Raw genomic sequence first — 20,499 nt, 5'->3', positions numbered from 1 at the left:
CGCTGTGCCTTGTTCCTCAAATGGGAGTTGTACAGTCAATCTCATGCCTGTGTACGGTGGAACCACACACGTTTCTCGTGAGTGGAAGACTAGCTAACCACATGACTGAAGTTAAACGCACGTTATGGCAAGACTTTCTGTATGGGGTAGAAGAATTTACGTGGGTTGTAAAGTGACTGCCCGATTTGATCACAGACTTGTTCACGCACATTTGAAGATTTTTGTAATGACATTGGAAATTTGTATCAGACAGGGACTTAAGGCAGACTATAGACATGGGTGGTGTCTGTTTCGTCGGACATTTCGGACAGAGCAGATACTACTTACGATGAAATAACTGGGAAATACAAACTGATAAGCCAAACCATTATGAACACACCCCACGGCGACGTTGGAAGTTGCCTGGTGCATTGCGGGCACGTGACGCGGTAACAAAAGTATGTAAGCGGAACAGACACGGACGGGAGAACACTCTAGCGAAGATGTGAGCTGCAAATGGGGACATACATTGAGATAAACGACTTAGACAAAGTGCAGATTATTATTACGCAGAACCTGTGAACGAGTATCTCGAAAACGGCGAAGCTGATCGGATGTTCATGTGCTACTGTCGTGATCGTCTACGGAAAGAGGTAGAAGGACAGTGAAACTACCACTAGGCGGTAAATGGTTGGACGTCCATGACTATTCGTAAAACGTGGTGTCCGGAGAATTGTCTGCTCTGCAAAGTTGGATAGATGGTAACCCGTGTCATCTCGGCTGAAAGAGATGCAAATGCTGGTGCACACACAAGTGTTTCGGAGCACACCGTTCATCGTACATTGTTGATCATGGAGTTCCGCAGCAGACCACCCCTACGTGTTCACATGTTGAGCCAGTTACGACTGCAGTGGGCACAGGAACCATCGAGATTCGACTGTCGATCAATGGAAACGTGTCGGCCCTCCGGGAGAGCACATTTTTGCTGCACTGCGACGACGGTCGTTTCCACAAACGCCGTCACCGAGGTGAACGATGACTCGAAACGTGCAGCGCGCTGCGGACGCAGGCTGGTGGGAGCAGTACTATCGAAGACATTCTCCTGCACTTGTACTGGATACCACCTGCATCCCTTCATGCTTGATTTCTTTCCAGACGGCGATGTCATCTTTCAGCGTTATAATTGTCCGTGTCTCGGACACAGAACTGTATTACATTGGTTTGAAAAGCATTATAGTGAGCTCATATTGATGCCTCGGCGATCAAATTCGCCAGATGTAAATCCTATGGAACCCATCTAGTTTGCTACTGGGCGCCGTCACCGCTCACGCAAAATAGTGGCCCGTTATTTACGCAAATTACATTGACCTGTGACTAGACATCTAATGCCACATACCTCCAAAAACCTACTAACAAACTATCGGATCCCTGATACGCAGAATCAATGATGCTACATTTACGTCTTGCTTACTTTTAGTACGATCATATGACGTTCTGTAATCTGATTTTAATGTCGGTAGTACTACACAGCGACTGTTATAAACACTCAGTGTGAAGCGACACGGACACCAGAAAATAACAGTTCAGCAACCACACGCATCTGACCTATTTCACAGCACTTCTATGTAATAAAACTATTCAGTACTCTGAGATGGGATTAGCTGAGAGTCATAAATATCTTCCCTTCTTAAATGAATTAATATCCTTTAATACTGGACAGAAAATCTTTACTCTCGAGTCGCAGATGTTTCTCAAATTCTTCTGCGACTCGAATGCTAATAAGTCGTACCAGCGGTTTCTTGGACAAACAGTATTTACGTCAATAACTATGCGTTATTATCGCCTCGCTATTTTGTCAAATACATAATATTACATGGTAAGTATTACAAGTGGAACGTTAGTGATGAACGACTGTAAAAGTATAAGATTAGGACACGTGTATGTTCCGGTATTGCATGTCGCTAATAGTAAATAATTCCCAGCAGTACACCAACTAGTAAGTCGTTTTTCTTTTCTGTCAGTTATCTACCGTCTCTTTCTTTGGTAAATTAAATAACATAATTAGTTAAGATTGTATTACGTGTACAAAATGTCTCTAATTATTACAGTGGAAAATATTTTCTCACTTTGTTTACTCCTGCGACACTATTAGCGTACCTATCAACCTTATCTCTGACTGCTAAATGTAACTTTAAATAAATTACATAGAATGAGACTTTTTGTCGTAATTTAATTATTTTTTGATTGGAATTTTCTTAATCTTTCCTTTATTTCCTTAGAATCCCTTAGTTGTAAATACATAAGAAATTTAAACTTTCTTTAATTGTTGTAGTTTACGGCGAACGGAATCCTTAACATTTTTTCTGTCTTTTGCTCTCACTTTAAATATTCATTACCACTCCTGGTGTATTCTGGTCGTATCGTCGGAGGTAAATAAATTATCGGGTTGCTCTTTAATTAATTACAGTTCGATACGACAAACGTTCACCTGCTCAGAATTTAATCAACGTTCGTCATTCACATAGTACATATAATGATTCCAGCTACAAAGTAAGTAAAAAATCTCTTTATATTTTTATTTTATTACTGCCTGGGTGTATTTTTTCTTGTATTTTATTGATTATACACCTTTACAATGAATATGACCGAATGATCGAGTAATCTATACACCTTTACAATGAATATGACCGAATGATCGAGTAATCGAGTGCCAGCCAAGATAATCATCCCACTTGCCGAAATCGAATCACACAACAAAAACAAATCCCCTACGTGTCACTGACATTTTTATTTAATAGTTATACAATGAAAATCAAAGCTCTGCCTCTTCGGAGTTGACAATTCGCGAATCCACTATTGAAATCTAATTTTATAATGCTCACTAGTCACAGTGAAATCCCAGAATTAGAAAATAGCAGCACGTCCATCTCTCGATAATGTTTCAGGGACTAAATTATTCTACACGGTAGGGTAGATCTCTACTTCCAAATACCAGGCCATCTATGCAGTACATAATAATGGTGTTTCCTGAGACTATTTGGTAGGGACTCCCAGAAAAAAAAACAATCACTACACCTCGAGACTTCACCTCTCTCGGGTATAAGAAATCTCCATCAATCATCAAATAAAATATAGCTCTCACTCAAGTACCTTAGAGTGGGCCAGCAGCTGGCCCATTAGCTTCACCTATATGAAACAGTTGGATCCATCGTTCGGCAAAATCAAACTCACATATCTTCACGAAGTAATGCATGAGCTAACTTGTCCCTTCCAATTTAATTATCACCATCATCATACAATTAAAAGATTTCCCTAGTGGTTACAAAAGAACTCCTGAACTAACTAACTTCCCTATAAACAGATAACTGGAACCAAAATTCTTGGAACACTCCAAACTCCCCAGCTGTGGTTATCGCTAGAAACGTGCTAACTGCATTCACTATGCGCAGTTTGTCTTACCACACGAGATGGGTAATACTTAACCAGTTTCTTCCCTACAAGATGATTTACCTTGGCTCGTGACAAAAAGGAAACTGTCCATATCTCCACGTTAATCACAGCATGAACCATGTCTTGAGACAAATACACTGCAATTTTGTAATGTTACAATAAAAAATCATTTCAGGTGATGCCTATCGGAGCGACCAAAACGCGATGCTGGTATGCGATCTCTGGAATCAGCCGGTGCCCGCTGCACTCTCGCTGTTTTACTGTATCACTGCCAAAGTGCAGTCGTCCGCGAGCTGGATTTCTACAACATATTTACACCGGTTAATTAGACAATTATTCAACAAACAACTTTACATATTTGCCTTTAAAATTTTTTTCCGATGTGAATTTGCAATAGGTGGAGGCGACAAATAAACCACTTTCATACTGCAAAGCCATTCGACACAATAGGTCACTGATGTTCCCACCTGCGAATCCCTAAGACAGGCACGGCAGGTTTTCTCACGCGGTATGTGGTAATAATACCGTAGGAGAAACAGAGTGGTGGAGGACCAGGGCTAACGCTAGTCTACATCTACATGCGTAATCTGCAAATCACATTTAAGTGCCTGGCACAGGGTTCATCGAATCACCTTCACAGTTCTCTATTATCCCAATCTCGTATAGCGCGCGGAGAGTATGAACACTTTTATCTTTCCGTAAGAGCTCTGATTTCCCTTATTTTATCTTGATGAGCGTTCCGCCCTATGTAGGTCGGTGTCAACAAAATAGTTTCGCTTTCGGAGGAGAGTTGGTGATTGGAATTTCGTGAGAAGATTCCGTCGCAACTAAAAACGCCTTTCTTTTAATGATGTCCAGCCCAAATCCTGTATCATTTCTGTGACACTCTCTCCCATATTTTGCGATAATACAAAACGTGCTGCCTTTCTTTGAACTTTTTCGATGTGCTCCGTCAGTCCTATCTAGTAAGGATCCCACACCGCGCAGCAGTATTCTAAAAGAGGACGGACAAGAGTAAAGTGGGCAGTCTCCTTAGTAGTCTAGGTGATATGTATTAAATTAATTAAATACTATGAAATGAGATGAATGAACTAATGAAAGATGAAGTCAGTGGCATGAAACACTGTTAGTCAAATCGTTCTGGCTGAGCCTGAAAGGTAATATGTTGAGCCTGGAAGTACGTTCAGGTAGCTGAACGGATAAGCCAACCGCTAACGCTGAGCACGGCATCTATATTGGAGTCCCAGTCGGGGGAAAACGGTCATAAGTGACGAAGAAATACTACCACCTTGTTTTGTTAATGTTGTGATTCCTAGATGCAAAGGCCTTCTGATACAGTTACTCCTGTTATGGTTTTTCTGGCCTTACCAACGATAAACTGTCACAAAATTCGCCAGTACCTCGTCTCCTACCTTCCAAACTTCACAGAAGCTTTCCTGCATACCTTGCAGAACTAGCACTCCTGGAAGAAAGGATGTTGCGGAGACATGGCTTAGCCACAGCCTAGGGGTTGTTTACAGAATGAAATTTTCACTCTGCAGCGGAGTGTGCACTGATATGAAGCTGTGAGGACGCAGCGTGAGTCGTGCTTGGCTAGCTCAGTTGGTAGAGCACTTGCCCGCCAAAGGCAAATGTCTCGAGTTCCGGCACACAGTTTTAATCTTCCAGGAAGTTTCATATCAGTGTACACTCCGATGCAGAATGAAAATTTCATTCTGTCACAATTTTGTCTTCTTAGTATGGTTGGAACAACTGTTGAGCAATCATATTTGTTTCGTTTTTGTTATGGTATTGCGCTAGATTCAATGACACAGTGATTTCAATTATTGGTAAGTGGAACCCACAAGCTGATATTAGGTCAACTGACTCCTTCCAGTTCTGGCTACCACCCAACAGAGTAAAATTGTACCCTCTGCGCTTCTTGGCAACCAGCCAGGTTGCAGCCACCATCACTCTCATTCTCTACACGAAACGAAACCACTCCAGCACTCACTTTCAGATGTAGCTTATAGCGTAAAATTTGCAGTACTCATACCTTATTCCAGTATAATCCGAGCACTGAGTGCGATACTTAAGACTACAGTGCTAAAAGGCGTAGAATTTGGGCTCAAATGACATCGTCAACGTTGCCGTTTGGGCTACTTGAAAAAATTATTTGCATATCAGCTATATTTATATAATTATAATGAGAGACTCATTTAAGTAAACGGAACGTACTGCAGTCAATAACGTAATTGTTTGCTGTTTTAGTTGGTCAAGGCCCAATACAGAAGTTTTTCTCCACTTACTTTCGACGTCATTTTAGCTAGATGCCTCCAGCAGACACTCAAATTGCTCTGTAATTGTTCCCTGTCAGTTTTTAGTAAGAAAGATCGCAAGGGAGTGAAAATTGTTATATAATCGATGGCATTGGGTGATATGTCATTAATTTAATGTTTCATGCAGTTTGAGCAAATATATAAATATTTAATGAACAACGTAAAGTATTGAAATGCGACTCCAGATTATCGCTATAATTCTTTAAGCAGTCAAAAACACCCTCCTGGGAAGTCTTTAAATCTTAATGGGGCAGTTTTTGTACATCTTCGTAGTCTTCTACGGCAGCCGTCTTTATGTTCTAGACAAGGATTGCGAGCTACAATAACTCTCAGCTTGACCCTGCCATACCTCTGGCTTCCGACAAAGACGCCTTCTCCGACATCTGTTTCACCACTCTCCTCTCACCGAGAAATGTTCTTCACATTGCTCTTTCAATTAACTGGTACCTCCATAGCATTAAATACCCATCCTAATAACAGAGATCGCTCAGAAAGAGTTATTTGTTCATTGTTCCAACTCTCCATTGGAGATTGGAACGGTCGAGAAATAGTCTGGTAGGAGTTCCATGAAATCTCTGCCAAGTACTTGGAGGTGAATCGCATTGTAGTGATGTAGAGGTAAATGTAGAAATATATTAGCTCCTCGTGCGGTTAATTTCTTACAAAAAAAGTGCATCGTACTTCTGTATTTAAATAAATCATTTGAGTCTTCTTAATTACAAATTTATAAAGGCTTAACGCAATATAGGAGGCCTCGCAGATTGAATTTTGTTTCTTATTCGTTTTGTGTGCATCTCGAAGCTCTATTTCTGCACGTGATGCATAAAAGTCTCGATCACGTCGGTCTTGGTACCCCTTAGCTACACTGAAGGGCAAAGAAACTGGTGCACCTGCCTAATATCGTGTAGGGCCCCCGCGAACACGCGGAAGTGCCACAACATGACGTGGCATGGACTCGACTAATGTCTGAATTAGTGGTAGACGGAATTGACACCATGAATCCTTAAGAGTACGAGGCGGTGGAGATCACTTTTAAACAGAAAGTTGCAAGGCATTCCAGATATGCTCAATAATGTTCACGTCTGGGATGTTTGGTGGATAGTGGAAGTGTTTAAACTCAGAAGAATGTTCCTGGAGCCACACTGTAGCACTTCTGGACGTATGGGGTATCGCATTGTCCTACTGGAATTGCCCGAGTCCGTCGGAATACACAATGGACATGAATGGATGCAGGTGTCACCTGGCAGAGCCGTATCTAGACGTATCACGGATCCCATATCACTTCAACTGCACAACCCCATACCATGACCGAGCCTCCACCATCTTGAACAGTCCCCTGTTGACGTGCAGGGTCCAGAGATTCATGAGGTTATCTGCATACCCGTACACGTCCTTCCACTCGATAGAATTTGAAACGAGACACGTATGACCAGGCAATAAGTTTCCAGTCATCAACAGTCCAACGGTGTTGACGGGTCCAGCCGACGCGTAAGGCTTTGTGTCGTGGAGTCATCAAGGATACACAAGTGGGCCTTCGGCTCCGAAAGATGATATCGATGATGTTTCATTAAATGGTTCGCACACTGACATTTGTTGATGGCCCAGCATTAAAATCTGCAGCAATTTGCGGAAGGGTTGCACTTCTGTCACGATGACCCTTTATCTGCAGTCGACGCTGGTCCCGTTCTTGAAACATCTTTTTCCGGCCGCAGCGATGTAGGAGATTCGATGTTTTACCGGATTATTGATATTCACAGTACACTCGTGAAATGGTCGTACGGGAAAATCCTCACTTCATCGCTACCTCGAAGATGCTGTGGCCCATCGCTCGTGCGCCGACTATAACACCAAGTCCGAACGCACTTAAATGTTGATAACCTGCCTTTGTAGCAGCAGTAACTGATCTAACAACTGCGCCACACACTTGTTGTCTTATACAGGGTGTTACAAAATGGTACGACCAAACCTTCAGGAAACATTCCTCACACTCAAATAAACAGAAGATGTTATGTGGACATGTGTCCGGAAACGCTTAATTTCCATGTTAGAGCTCATTTTAGTTTCGTCAGTATGTTCTTCCACCTGCGCTGAATGGAGCACGTTATCATGATTTCATACGGGGTACTCTACCTGTGCTGCTAGAACATGTGCCTTTACAAGTACGACACAACATGTGGTTCATGCACGATGAAGCTCCTACACATTTCAGTCGAAGTATTCGTACGCTTCTCAACAACAGATTCGGTGACCGATGGATTGTTAGAGGCGGACCAATTCCATGGTCTCCACGCTCTCCTGACCTCAACCCTCTTGACTTTCATTTATGGGGGCATTTGAAAGCTCTTGTCTACGCAACCCCGGTACGAAATGTAGAGACTCTTCGTGCTCGTATTGTGGACGGCTGTGATACAATACGCCATTCTCCAGGGCTGCATCAGCGCATCAGGGATTCCATGCGACGTGGGGTGGATGCATGTATCCTCGCTAACGGAGGACATTTTGAAAATTTCCTGTAACAAAGTGTTTGAAGTCACGCTGGTACGTTCTATTGCTGTGTGTTTCCATTCCATGACTAATGTGATTTGAAGAGAAGTAATAAAATGAGCTCTAACATGAAAAGTAAGCGTTTCCGGACACATGTCCACATAACATATTTTCTTTCTTTGTGTGTGCGGAATGTTTCCTGAAAGTTTGGCCGTACCTTTTTGTAACACCCTGTATAGGCGTTGCCGACCGCAGCGACGTATTCCGCCTGTTACATATCTATGCCTATACCAGTTTCTTTCACGCTTCAGTGTACGTTGCGTAGTATTTTCTTATATCTCATCATAGCAGAACCATATATTCGATAACTTGCATGTTCACTGTATCTGAACGCCTTACAGTCGTGTTAGTTCACTTTACTGCATAGTCACGGCCTTCGCGCCCATCGATTCACTAACTTAATTTCAGAGAGTCTAATACAGCTGACACATTCGAAGCGGCTGACCCCCGCAGTAGTGCGCACGCCGCAGCCCGGCACTGCGGAGTCAGCAGCCGGCAGCAGCACGCCCGCGTGTCCCGCAGGGCTCCGCGCCGTGCCCACTGCTACGGGTTCGCGCGGCAGCTATTAACCCTCGGCAATCCGCTTACGGGGCAGCTCTGAGGAGGGGGGAGGGGGACGAGAGGTCCGCCAATCAGAGTACGGGAAGCCCCACTGGCGGAAAGCGCTTTGTCTCTCGTTATCCGGGGAGCCGGAGGACGTCGTTTCGGAATGCGGTGTCCCAATTAGACCTGAATGTTCGCAAGCATAGCAGTTCCATTCTATTTTAAGTAAGTTACTGGATGTTGTAACACAATAGCCGTCACCAGTAAATGCCTCAAAGTTGAACGTTTCACTTCCGTATCACTTTAGTGAAAAGGGAACTATTAGTGTGTACGAACAATACACTATTTTCATTTAAGTCATCAATCTTTCGACTAGAATGAGATTTTCACTCTGCAGCGGAGTGTGCGCTGATATGAAACTTCCTGGCAGATTAAAACTGTGTGCCGGACCGAGACTCGAACTCGGGACCTTTGCCTTTCGAGGGCAAGTGCTCTACCAACTGAGCTACCCAAGCACGACTCACGCCCCGTCCTCACAGCCTTACTTCCGCCAGTACCTCGTCTCCTACCTTCCAAACTTTACAGAAGCTCTCCTGCGAACCTTGCAGAACTAGCACTCCTGAAAGAAAGGTTATTGCGGAGACATGGCTTAGCTACAGCCTGGGGGATGTTTCCAGAATGAGATTTTCACTCTGCAGCGGAGTGTGCGCTGATATGAAACTTCCTGGCAGATTAAAACTGTGTGCCGAACCGAGACTCGAACTCGGGACCTCTGCCTTTCGCGGGCAAGTGCTCTACTATTTGAGTTACCCAAGCACGACTCACGCCCCGTCCTCACAGCTTTACTTCCGCCAGTACCTCGTCTCCTACCTTCCAAGCTTTACAGAAGCTCTCCTGCGAACCTTGCAGAACTAGCACTCCTGAAAGAAAGGTTATTGCGGACACATGGCTTAGCTACAGCCTGGGGGATGTTTCCAGAATGAGATTTTCACTCTGCAGCGGAGTGTGCGCTGATATGAAACTTCCTGGCAGATTTGAGTCGTGCTTGGGTAGCTCAGTTGGTAGAGCACTTGCCCGCGAAAGGCAAAGGTCCGGAGTTCGAGTCTCGGTCCGGCACACAGTTTTAATCTGCCAGGAAGTTTCAATCATTCGACTAGTTTGATGCTTCACCCCGCTGTACCCACCGAGTGTGAATCTCTCCATCTTTACTTCTCACTCAACATCCTCTATAATGTTATACGTGTTCCGTGTTTTTCCTGCCCCTGTTCCATCCATCACTAGTTCTACTGCCGAATTCATACCTGGATGTCCTTTCTTCTGGTATGAGTTTTCCATAGATTTCTCTAAATTTCATTCCCAACCAATTACTACTTCTTCACTCGACGTTTCATCTCTCCATTTGATTTTTAATATTCTTCCATTACGACACATTTCAAATAAATAAGGCGCAACATTATCCTAAACAACTTATTTAAATCCTACATTATTAATTTCTATTCATTAACAGATGATGAAACCTTACGAAGTGTTTCAAACTGAAAGTACAACTTCAAATAAACTTTGAACAAGTTTCACCCTGAATTTTATGCTAAATCCTCAAGTATGCAACAGTGGATAACGCAAACTGATTTGTAAAATTCATGCAACGACGTGGTAGAATCTTCGCTACAGCTTCGAAAGTGCCCCTTTTAAGGAATTTCTAACTAGCACAGATTGGGTACAACGTACATTCACTGCCTAAGTAAAGACCACATATGTCGCCTTATACGTTCGATTCATGCAGGCCAAATGTTCTTGCCATTAGTTACAGGTACCATTTCAAAAACACTATACAGTGAGTTGTGCTAGACCAGTAATTTAATAAACTAGTGCTCTAAGCTGCCTCTTAAGGTATTCGTGACCTTACCAGAATTCTGAAAAACCCTACGAAAAGTTAGCAGGTGCGTCTGTTACAAAGCAAATAGGTCCCTTCGTCTCAAAACAAACGACACGGAAAAATGGGTTAGGAGCCATGAGACCACATCGTTGTGATATAAATGACCAAATCCGCTTGGATGTACAGGTTGATAAATGAAGTGCTCTACTTCAATAAAAACACGCACGAAAAATCTGACAAAATGAATGTTATAATGTTCGAAATGGCAGAGGCAAATGGACATAATAACCCATCATTATAACTGATTGACATGTTTACAAATTACACAGTTCCCAACGAAATACGTAATGAAAGCTACAAAATATTCTCGAGATGAATATTTTACAATCTGCAGTGGAGTGTGAGCTGGTACGAAACTTTCTGGTAACTTGAAACTGTGTGTGGCATCCGAACGCGGGGCCTTTCCTGTCCCAGGAAGTTTCATATCAGCGCATGTGCCGCTGTAGGGTAGAAAAATTTACTCTGCAAACAATCCCCTAGTCTGTTGCTAAATCATATGTCGGCAATATTCTTTGTTCCAGGAGTGCTAGTCCTACACGTTTAGCAGGAGAAGTTCTGTGAATGTTGGGAGGTAGCAGATAAGGTACTGGCGGAAGTAAATCTTTGGTATGGGTCTTGAGTTGTGCTTTGGTAGCTTAGTTGCTAGCGAACTTCCGCTGAAAGGCAAAGGTGCTGGGTTCGAGTCACGGTCTGGGTCACAGTTTTAATCTGGCAGAAACATTTTACTAAATCTTTTTTAAGCTTTTTACAGAGAAGGAGAGTGATGTTGTAACTTCTCTCTATTCAAGGTTGGAAAGTGTGAACTGGAAATCGCCATCCATGCGTGGATGTGAGTTCTAGAAAATACAGGAACAGTGAAGTCCTGTAGCAAAACATCAAATATATGGTGTGAGAAGTGAATGAATGAAGTGACTATCGCCTGCAGCAAGCAGCAGTCCCATGTAATTATACTAAAAGGCAGGCTGATGCCAAAAAACGCTACAATCTTGTTCCGGAACGTCTGAATATGTGAACGGAACCGACAAGCTAGAGTGTAACTTTCTCCATTCATAGGATGTCTGTAGAGCTTTATTTGATGCCTTTGTTCTCATTCGCTCGCGCCGGCCAAAGTTCCTGAACTAAGATATGACATCGGAACCTCGCAGAAATCCTTGGCGCTTGCCGATCAAGTCGCTGTACTTCACAAACAAATAAGTTGCACAATGCGTGCTTGCGCAGAATATGCGAAATCATGAAACACGTCTCAGCACATGGCGTCGTGTTTCAATGTTTTTGTATAAAGATCAAAACTGATTTAAAATTGCAGTGGTTCAGTTGGCTCTGAGCACTATGGGACTTAACTTCTGAGGTCATCAGTCCCCTAGAACTTAGAACCTCTTAAATCTAACTAACCTAAGGACATCACACACATCCATGCCCGAGGCAGGATTCGAACCTGCGACGGTTGTGGTCTCGCGGTTCCAGATTGTAGCGCCTAGAACCGCTTGGCCACTCCGGCCGGCCACAAGGGCTGAAGTCAGGGGAGTGCAGTAGGTGGTATAGCACTTAGCAGCCCCATTAGTCAAACAAATCAGTAACAGCTTGCACTGTACGTGCTTGAGCGTTGTCTTGCAAAATGATGGTCAGGTCCTGCAGAAAGTGTCATCAGTTCTGTCTCTATGCTGTTCATTTTTCGAACACAACCTAGTTTAGCGAGATAGCTTCATTCTGGGAGTTTGAAAATTTTACCCGTTTCAGCGTCCTACACAAAGTTGGGATGCAACAATATTTCTTCTTGTTATTCTTATGCCTTTGTCTCGCATCATCACAGCGTTTGGATGGTAATGATTGTGTCATAGTTTATTTAAGAGCTGGCCAGATACATTTCCTGTCACCACTTCATTACGTCCCGCCTCCTCCTGGGATGGATGTGTGTACCCTGACAGTCTAAATATAGTGTTATTGATGTGAAAGGAAGCGAAATTTTCTAAATGTTTGCAAAACGTGTAACTGAGGCGGGACTTGCGTACCAGCCCCGAATTCACTATGTGGGATGTGGGAAACCGCCTAAAAACCACGTCAATGCTGGCCGGCACCAGACCGTATTCGCTGATCCACTGGGCGGCTACGATGTGGGGCCGGCATACCTCCCTGTCCCGGAAGCGCCACTCGAACACGCACTGCAATGCGGGCGGGTCATAATACTTGTATTTACCATCACTGTATTGAGTTTTACTTTCTGCTTTTAATTCGAATTTAATTCTTAATTTAGATCTCATTTGGCACATAAAATACCATTCTGCGCTCCTTTCTTCAATCGCGGCAACAATAAATCTAATAACTGGGGCTCAAAAATTGCATTTTACTTATTCACTGAATTCTGCTCTTCAAAAATTTTTAAGTTATTGAAAAGTCTCAAGCATTTCTTTACTATTGCTTTCAGAATGGCAACGAACCGCAGTTTGCTTGGAAAAAACTCGTTTGGTTTAATTCTGACAGCACTGATATTGACTTTATCTGCATGAATCTTTAAGTTTGTAAAGACGATCAGACTTCTGAACAAATTAAAGTAATTGCAGCTTCTGTCGTGTTTAATGAAAGAAAGTTAATGCTACTGTAATTGGCAAATGGAATTAAACTCTACACCCTAAAAGGAAAAACTTTTCTATTTAATTATCTTACATTCTGTAATAGTTTCGAACTTTCATCTTCAAATATTTGGAAAGGAAATTTCTAGCGATAAAATCAGATTGAAATTAAAATTTTTCTTTGAAATTGTTCCATACAAGTAAATGCAAAGTACAGTGCGACAAGTTAAATTTCATCATACCAACGAATTCCATTGAAAATGAAATAGCCATTTTCACCACAGTTCGTTGTTTTTGCAGTAGAGTACACATGAGAATCTGTGTCCCTTTTTTTTTTCAACGGTCATAGTAGGATGTTTATGATGGACGCTGCTTTTTACAGAGATGATAAATATTTCACATCTTAATTTAAAATATTCATGACTTGAATTAAATGGGGGTGTATGAATATGGCTTTAAATATGGTGATAAACGTGTCCTTTGAATGTTGTGCTCCGAATGCTTCTTCTAATTGAGAACAACGTTCAACATAAAGTTAGTTTCAGTCGACATTTCATTGTTAGTTCGCTAAGATTTCTCATAGAGTGTTACCGCAGACATTAACCACTATCTTTAGTAGATACATTTTTCGGCGTGCGGATTACATTTTGTCTCAAGTGATTGTTTGCGTCTTCTGATCGTCTGAGGATTCTAATATGATTTACATAGTCATTATTATTGTACGAATCCTGCCTCGGGCATGGATGTGTGTGATGTCCTGAGGTTAGTTAGGTTTAATTAGTTCTAGTTGCTAGGCGACTGATGACCTCAGAAGTTAAGTCGCATAATGCTCAGAGCCATTATTATTGTTCGACTGTGCAGCTTTACTTGAGTCTGTTTTACAGCTTATGCCCCGAAAATTGTTATCTTTCACCTACTCAGCAGCGGTACCCTGGACCTGGAAAAAGGGGCATCCAAAAACAGGGGTGGACGTACAGATTCCAGTGGTTAGTTTACAATAGCATTTGCATCTTCTGTAGATATAATGTTACAAAATGTATCAGGAATACATACAAGCAACTTTACAATAGTGGTGAACTATGGTTACAAGCAAATCATTAATTATTGATGAGTGGTAGATTTTATACTCTTTTTGCATTTCGAAAATAGGAGAGAAGTTAATTCAACATTTCCTTTTCTTGGACTTGTTTTTTGTCACTATTCGCGGTAGAAACTGTACTTTCTATTTCGTGATCGGAAATCTGCTGATCTTCAGAGGCTAATTCCTCATCGTATACGTCGGTATTTTCCGCATTTGGGTTTATTTTTCATATCTTTCTCATTACCATTAATTTGGATTATATGCTTAAATTTGGAATGTACTGATTTTAATGTAAATTTTAGTACACAAGAATGAATCATTGTTACTAACAACACGATTTAATGAAAAAACAATCTAGCGCCGATCGGACATTATGTCTTAATGGTGCCTAATCTCCGCCATTTCATGGTGCGTAACATTAACGAAATTCCTTAAAATATCTTCGTAAGCTTTCTTCAAACAATTCACAAAATTACAAAATGAGAAAAGGCCATCATCATCGACTTTTGCTATTCTAACTTCAAGGCATACTCATTTGCTCAAGAAAAGCACTTCCCTTACATTCGTGGTTACGATCGATATTCGTGGTTTTGGTACTTTGAATGATTCTCTTCTCTCCCTTTCCTCTCAATTGGTTTAGCTTTTTGGTCTCAATTCGAGGCTGAACACATGAAAAATAAGACATTTATGTGGTTCCTCAACACAAAATTTACATAAGTATACACAACACCTACATTCTTACAAATTCCCTTTTTTTATTGGAAGTCCTCGTCCAATGTCCCCAACTTTACCGCCACCGCTTTTAATTTGGGTTTTACTTTCTGTCTATAATTATGATTTAATTAAGTCAGATATCAATTAACATGTAAAATACCATTGCGTGCTATTTGCTTCTCTTGCGGCAACGATAAGCGGGAAAATGATTGTACATTCTATCGTACTTAATGAATGAAAGTTAATACTATCGTAGCTGGCAAACTGGAATTAAACACTACACCCCAAACGAAAAACTTCTGTATTTAATTACATTACCTTTTGTAGTAGTTCTGTTCACCTTTAAGTAATAGGAAAGGAAATTCTGAAAGAGAATATCGAGTTAAAACTAAAATCTTTCACTTTAATTGTTCCAAACAACTATCTAAAAAATACAGTGCGACAAATCAAGTTAAATTTCATCAGAGCAGCGAATCTAAATGAGAACAGAATGGCCGATTGCTCCATTGTTTGTTCCTTTTATAACAGACATGAGGCCCTTTGTCCTCTTTCTTTTACTTTACAGTGATCGTAGTACAATGTTTGTAATGGCCACTGCTTTTTATACAGACGATAAATGTTTCACAAATTACTTATTACCTAATTTCATTTTATTTTTGATAACGAAGACTTGAACAGAAATAAGGGGGGAGGGGGGGGGAAGTCTTTAAATGCAGCTGTGGCGCATATGTAGTAGGTATTACACATAATGGACTATGGCAGATGAATTCAGTAACGAATTGTATAAGATCTGATTGAACAGTACCAACACAAATATATGACGATAGTAGTCGTCTGTCTGGCGCAGAATCCTTCAACATGTGGAAGTTCTTGTGACTGCCAGCCAAGTAGGGGGGCAGGGTCTAGGGTGTGCGGGCGAGCGCTCGCCAGCCCACAATCAAGGTCTCCGGGTCTATTTTTACTGGCCGCTAATGTATATTTCACGAGATCAATGGCTAGTGCTGAGACAGCGATAGAAGTCATAAATCTCCATCAGCCGCAGCTGGCCTGGGTTTGCCCTTTGAGAACATCTTCCACTTTCTGACACCCCTGCCCCCTTCCTCCCGCTCCCAAATCTCATCCACGAACACAATCCCATACTCTTTCTCCTCTCCCCTTCATAACTAACTCGCTTTTATTGCGACAGTGACGGTAGAGAATCTGAATTTACGTCGAGGTCACTTACATAGCCACTGCAGTAAGCAGATACGGAGAAGGAAATGGAAATTCTCTGAGAAGACAACAGCCTAATCGCAAAATGAGGCACAACGATAACAGCAGCTTATGAAATCACTAACATCCGTGTGGCTTCGACTAGATATAACTTACGTGGAAAACTGTCAGATAAATAAATGTAAATGTCGTGTCACTAGGGCCTCCCGTCGGGTAGATAGTTCACCGGGTGCAAGTCTTTCGATTTGACGCCACTTCGGTGACTTGCGTGTTGATGGGGATGAAATGATTATGATTAGGACAACACAACACCCAGTCCCTGAGCGGAGAAAATCTCCGACCCAGTCGGGAATCGAACCCGGGCCCTTAGAACTGACATTCTGTCGCGCTGACTTCTCAGCTTCCAGGGGCGGACACTGTCAGATAAAAAAGCAAAACAAGAAGTGCTCAAAGGAATTGGTGAGACAAAAATTGCTTTGACAAATCTCTTTCACAAACATAATTTGAAAGACTTTTTTCCGTATCTAGATACGTAACCCATAGCCCACTATACGGTGCATGTCGGAGGTACCTCGTACCACAACAACTTTCCGTATGAAGATGGTATCTGTCCTTTCGGACATGTCCGAAAGCTTCCGAACATGTTCGAAAGAACAGATACCATCTTCATATAGATAAGGCTTACCAGCCAATGATCTTCAGCGCAGATGCACTCACATTGCTCAAACACTTACGGGAATAGGTAGATTGACTGCCGCGAGTAATGAGTATAGTGAGCAGGGGCACTACAAATGTAGTGTGTGGACAGTAAGTTGGAAATGTGGGTCTCACGGGGAACGTGTCAGAGATAGGTCCCTGCAGTGGTACTATCCTCTGTGTCTTCGATGGCTCAGACGGATACAACGTCTGCCATGTAAGCAGGAGATCTCGGGTTCGAATCCCGATCGCGGCACACATTTGAAACTGTCCCCTTATATATTAATCAACGCCTGTAAGCTGCTAATGGTCTGAATTTCATTGTCATTTCACTAGTCTTTCCTGTTGCACTCGTAGACAGAGACTGGATAGAACGACTGTCTACTGAACTCTGATATCCTCTCTCTTCTTGATCTTTAACCGAAATGTACGTTGGCGGCACTAGAATCATTCTGTAATCAGCAGAATCATTCTCTGAAGTTTCTCAATGGTGTTCCTTGAAAATAAAGTCTCCTTCCCTCCAACTGTTCCATTTTACGTTCTCAAAGTATCTCCATAAAACTCGTACCTTGAACAAACCGACCAGTAACATATCTAGCAGCACGCCTCTGAATTCCTTTGATGCATTTCTTCAATCCTACCTGATGCGGATCCAAAACAGTCGAGTAATAGTCAAGAACTGGACGCATTAGTGTTCTGCATGTGGTCTCCTTTATAGATGAGCTACAATTTCCAAGAATTCTCCCAATGAGCAGAAGTCGACCGTTCACCATCCTCTACATCTACATCTACATCTATACTCCGCGAGCCACCTTACGGTGTGTGGCGGAGGGTACTTATTGTACCACTATCTGATCCCCCCTTCCCTGTTCCATTCACGAATTGTGCGTGGGAAGAACGACTGCTTGTAAGTCTCCGTATTTGCTCTAATTTCTCGGATCTTTTCGTTGTGATCATTACGCGAGATATATGTGGGCGGTAGTAATATGTTGCCCATCTCTTCCCGGAATGTGCTCTCTCGTAATTTCGATAATAAACCTCTCCGTATTGCGTAACGCCTTTCTTGAAGTGTCCGCCACTGGAGATTGTTCAGCATCTCCGTAACGCTCTCGCGCTGACTAAATGTCCCCATGACGAATCGCGCTGCTTTTCGCTGGATCATGTCTATCTCTTCTATTAATCCAACCTGGTAAGGGTCCCATACTGATGAGCAATACTCAAGAATCGGACGAACAAGCGTTTTGTAAGCTACTTCTTTCGTCGATGAGTCACATTTTCTTAGAATTCTTCCTATGAATCTCAACCTGGCGCCTGCTTTTCCCACTATTTGTTTTATGTGATCATTCCACTTCAGATCGCTCCCGATAGTAACTCCTAAGTATTTTACGGTCGTTACCGCTTCCAATGATTTACCACCTATGGCATAATCGTACTGGAATGGATTTCTGCCCCTATGTATGCGCATTATATTACATTTATCTACGTTTAGGGAAAGCTGCCAGCTGTCGCACCATGCATTAATCCTCTGCAGGTCTTCCTGGAGTACGTACGAGTCTTCTGATGTTGCTACTTTCTTGTAGACAACCGTGTCATCTGCAAATAGCCTCACGGAGCTACCGATGTTGTCAACTAAGTCATTTATGTATATTGTAAACAATAAAGGTCCTATCACGCTTCCTTGCGGTACTCCCGAAATTACCTCTACATCTGCAGATTTTGAACCGTTAAGAATGACATGTTGTGTTCTTTCTTCTAGGAAATCCTGAATCCAATCACAAACCTGGTCCGATATTCCGTAAGCTCGTATTTTTTTCACTAAACGTAAGTGCGGAACCGTATCAAATGCCTTCCTGAAGTCCAGGAATACGGCATCAATCTGCTCGCCAGTGTCTACGGCACTGTGAATTTCTTGGGCAAATAGGGCGAGCTGAGTTTCACATGATCTCTGTTTGCGGAATCCATGTTGGTTATGATGAAGGAGATTTGTATTATCTAAGAACGTCATAATACGAGAACACAAAACATGTTCCATTATTCTACAACAGATTGACGTAAGCGAAATAGGCCTATAATTATTCGCATCTGATTTATGACCCTTCTTGAAAATGGGAACGACCTGCGCTTTCTTCCAGTCGCTAGGTACTTTACGTTCTTCCAGCGATCTACGATAAATTGCTGATAGAAAGGGGGCAAGTTCTTTAGCATAATCACTGTAGAATCTTAAGGGTATCTCGTCTGGTCCGGATGCTTTTCCGCTACTAAGTGATAGCAGTTGTTTTTCAATTCCGATATCGTTTATTTCAATATTTTCCATTTTGGCGTCCGTGCGACGGCTGAAGTCAGGGACCGTGTTACGATTTTCCGCAGTGAAACAGTTTCGGAACACTGAATTCAGTATTTCTGCCTTTCTTCGGTCGTCCTCTGTTTCGGTGCCATCGTGGTCAACGAGTGACTGAATAGGGGATTTAGATCCGCTTACCGATTTTACATATGACCAAAACTTTTTAGGGTTCTTGTTTAGATTGTTTGCCAATGTTTTATGTTCGAATTCGTTGAATGCTTCTCTCATTGCTCTCTTTACGCTCTTTTTCGCTTCGTTCAGCTTTTCCTTATCAGCTATGATTCGACTACTCTTAAACCTATGATGAAGCTTTCTTTGTTTCCGTAGTACCTTTCGTACATGATTGTTATACCACGGTGGATCTTTCCCCTCGCTTTGGACCTTAGTCGGTACGAACTTATCTAAGGCGTACTGGACGATGTTTCTGAATTTTTTCCATTTTTGTTCCACATCCTCTTCCTCAGAAATGAACGTTTGATGGTGGTCACTCAGATATTCTGCGATTTGTGCCCTATCACTCTTGTTAAGCAAATATATTTTCCTTCCTTTCTTGGCATTTCTTATTACACTTGTAGTCATTGATGCAACCACTGACTTATGATCACTGATACCCTCTTCTACATTCACGGAGTCGAAAAGTTCCGGTCTATTTGTTGCTATGAGGTCTAAAACGTTAGCTTCACGAGTTGGTTCTCTAACTATCTGCTCGAAGTAATTCTCGGACAAGGCAGTCAGGATAATGTCACAAGAGTCTCTGTCCCTGGCTCCAGTTCTGATTGTGTGACTATCCCATTCTATACCTGGTAGATTGAAGTCTCCCCCTATTACAATAGTATGATCACGAAACTTCTTCACGACGTTCTGCAGGTTCTCTCTGAGGCGCTCAACTACTACGGTTGCTGATGCAGGTGGTCTATAGAAGCATCCGACTATCATATCTGACCCACCTTTGATACTTAGCTTAACCCAGATTATTTCACATTCGCATTCGCTAATAACTTCACTGGATATTATTGAATTCTTTACTGCTATAAATACTCCTCCACCATTGGCGTTTATCCTATCCTTGCGGTATATATTCCATTCTGTGTCTAGGATTTCGTTACTGTTCATTTCCG

General features: G+C 42.2%; 1 protein-coding gene and 1 non-coding gene across 2 annotated transcripts in view; one reads left to right on the top strand and one right to left on the bottom strand.

The window, feature by feature from the left end:
• The window catches only part of LOC124777422 (fl(2)d-associated complex component), a 541,124-nt gene that overhangs the window by 274,241 nt on the left and 246,384 nt on the right, over window positions 1-20,499 (top strand). The gene's annotated exons all lie outside the window — the stretch shown is intronic.
• Trnas-cga lies at window positions 9,276-9,350 on the bottom strand. Its single transcript has one exon. It is a non-coding gene; the product is annotated as a tRNA-Ser (tRNA).

The sequence above is a fragment of the Schistocerca piceifrons genome, chromosome 2 (genome assembly GCF_021461385.2).
Source record: "Schistocerca piceifrons isolate TAMUIC-IGC-003096 chromosome 2, iqSchPice1.1, whole genome shotgun sequence".
Classification (NCBI taxonomy): domain Eukaryota; kingdom Metazoa; phylum Arthropoda; class Insecta; order Orthoptera; family Acrididae; genus Schistocerca; species Schistocerca piceifrons.
This window is presented reverse-complemented; position numbering and strand designations above follow the sequence as displayed.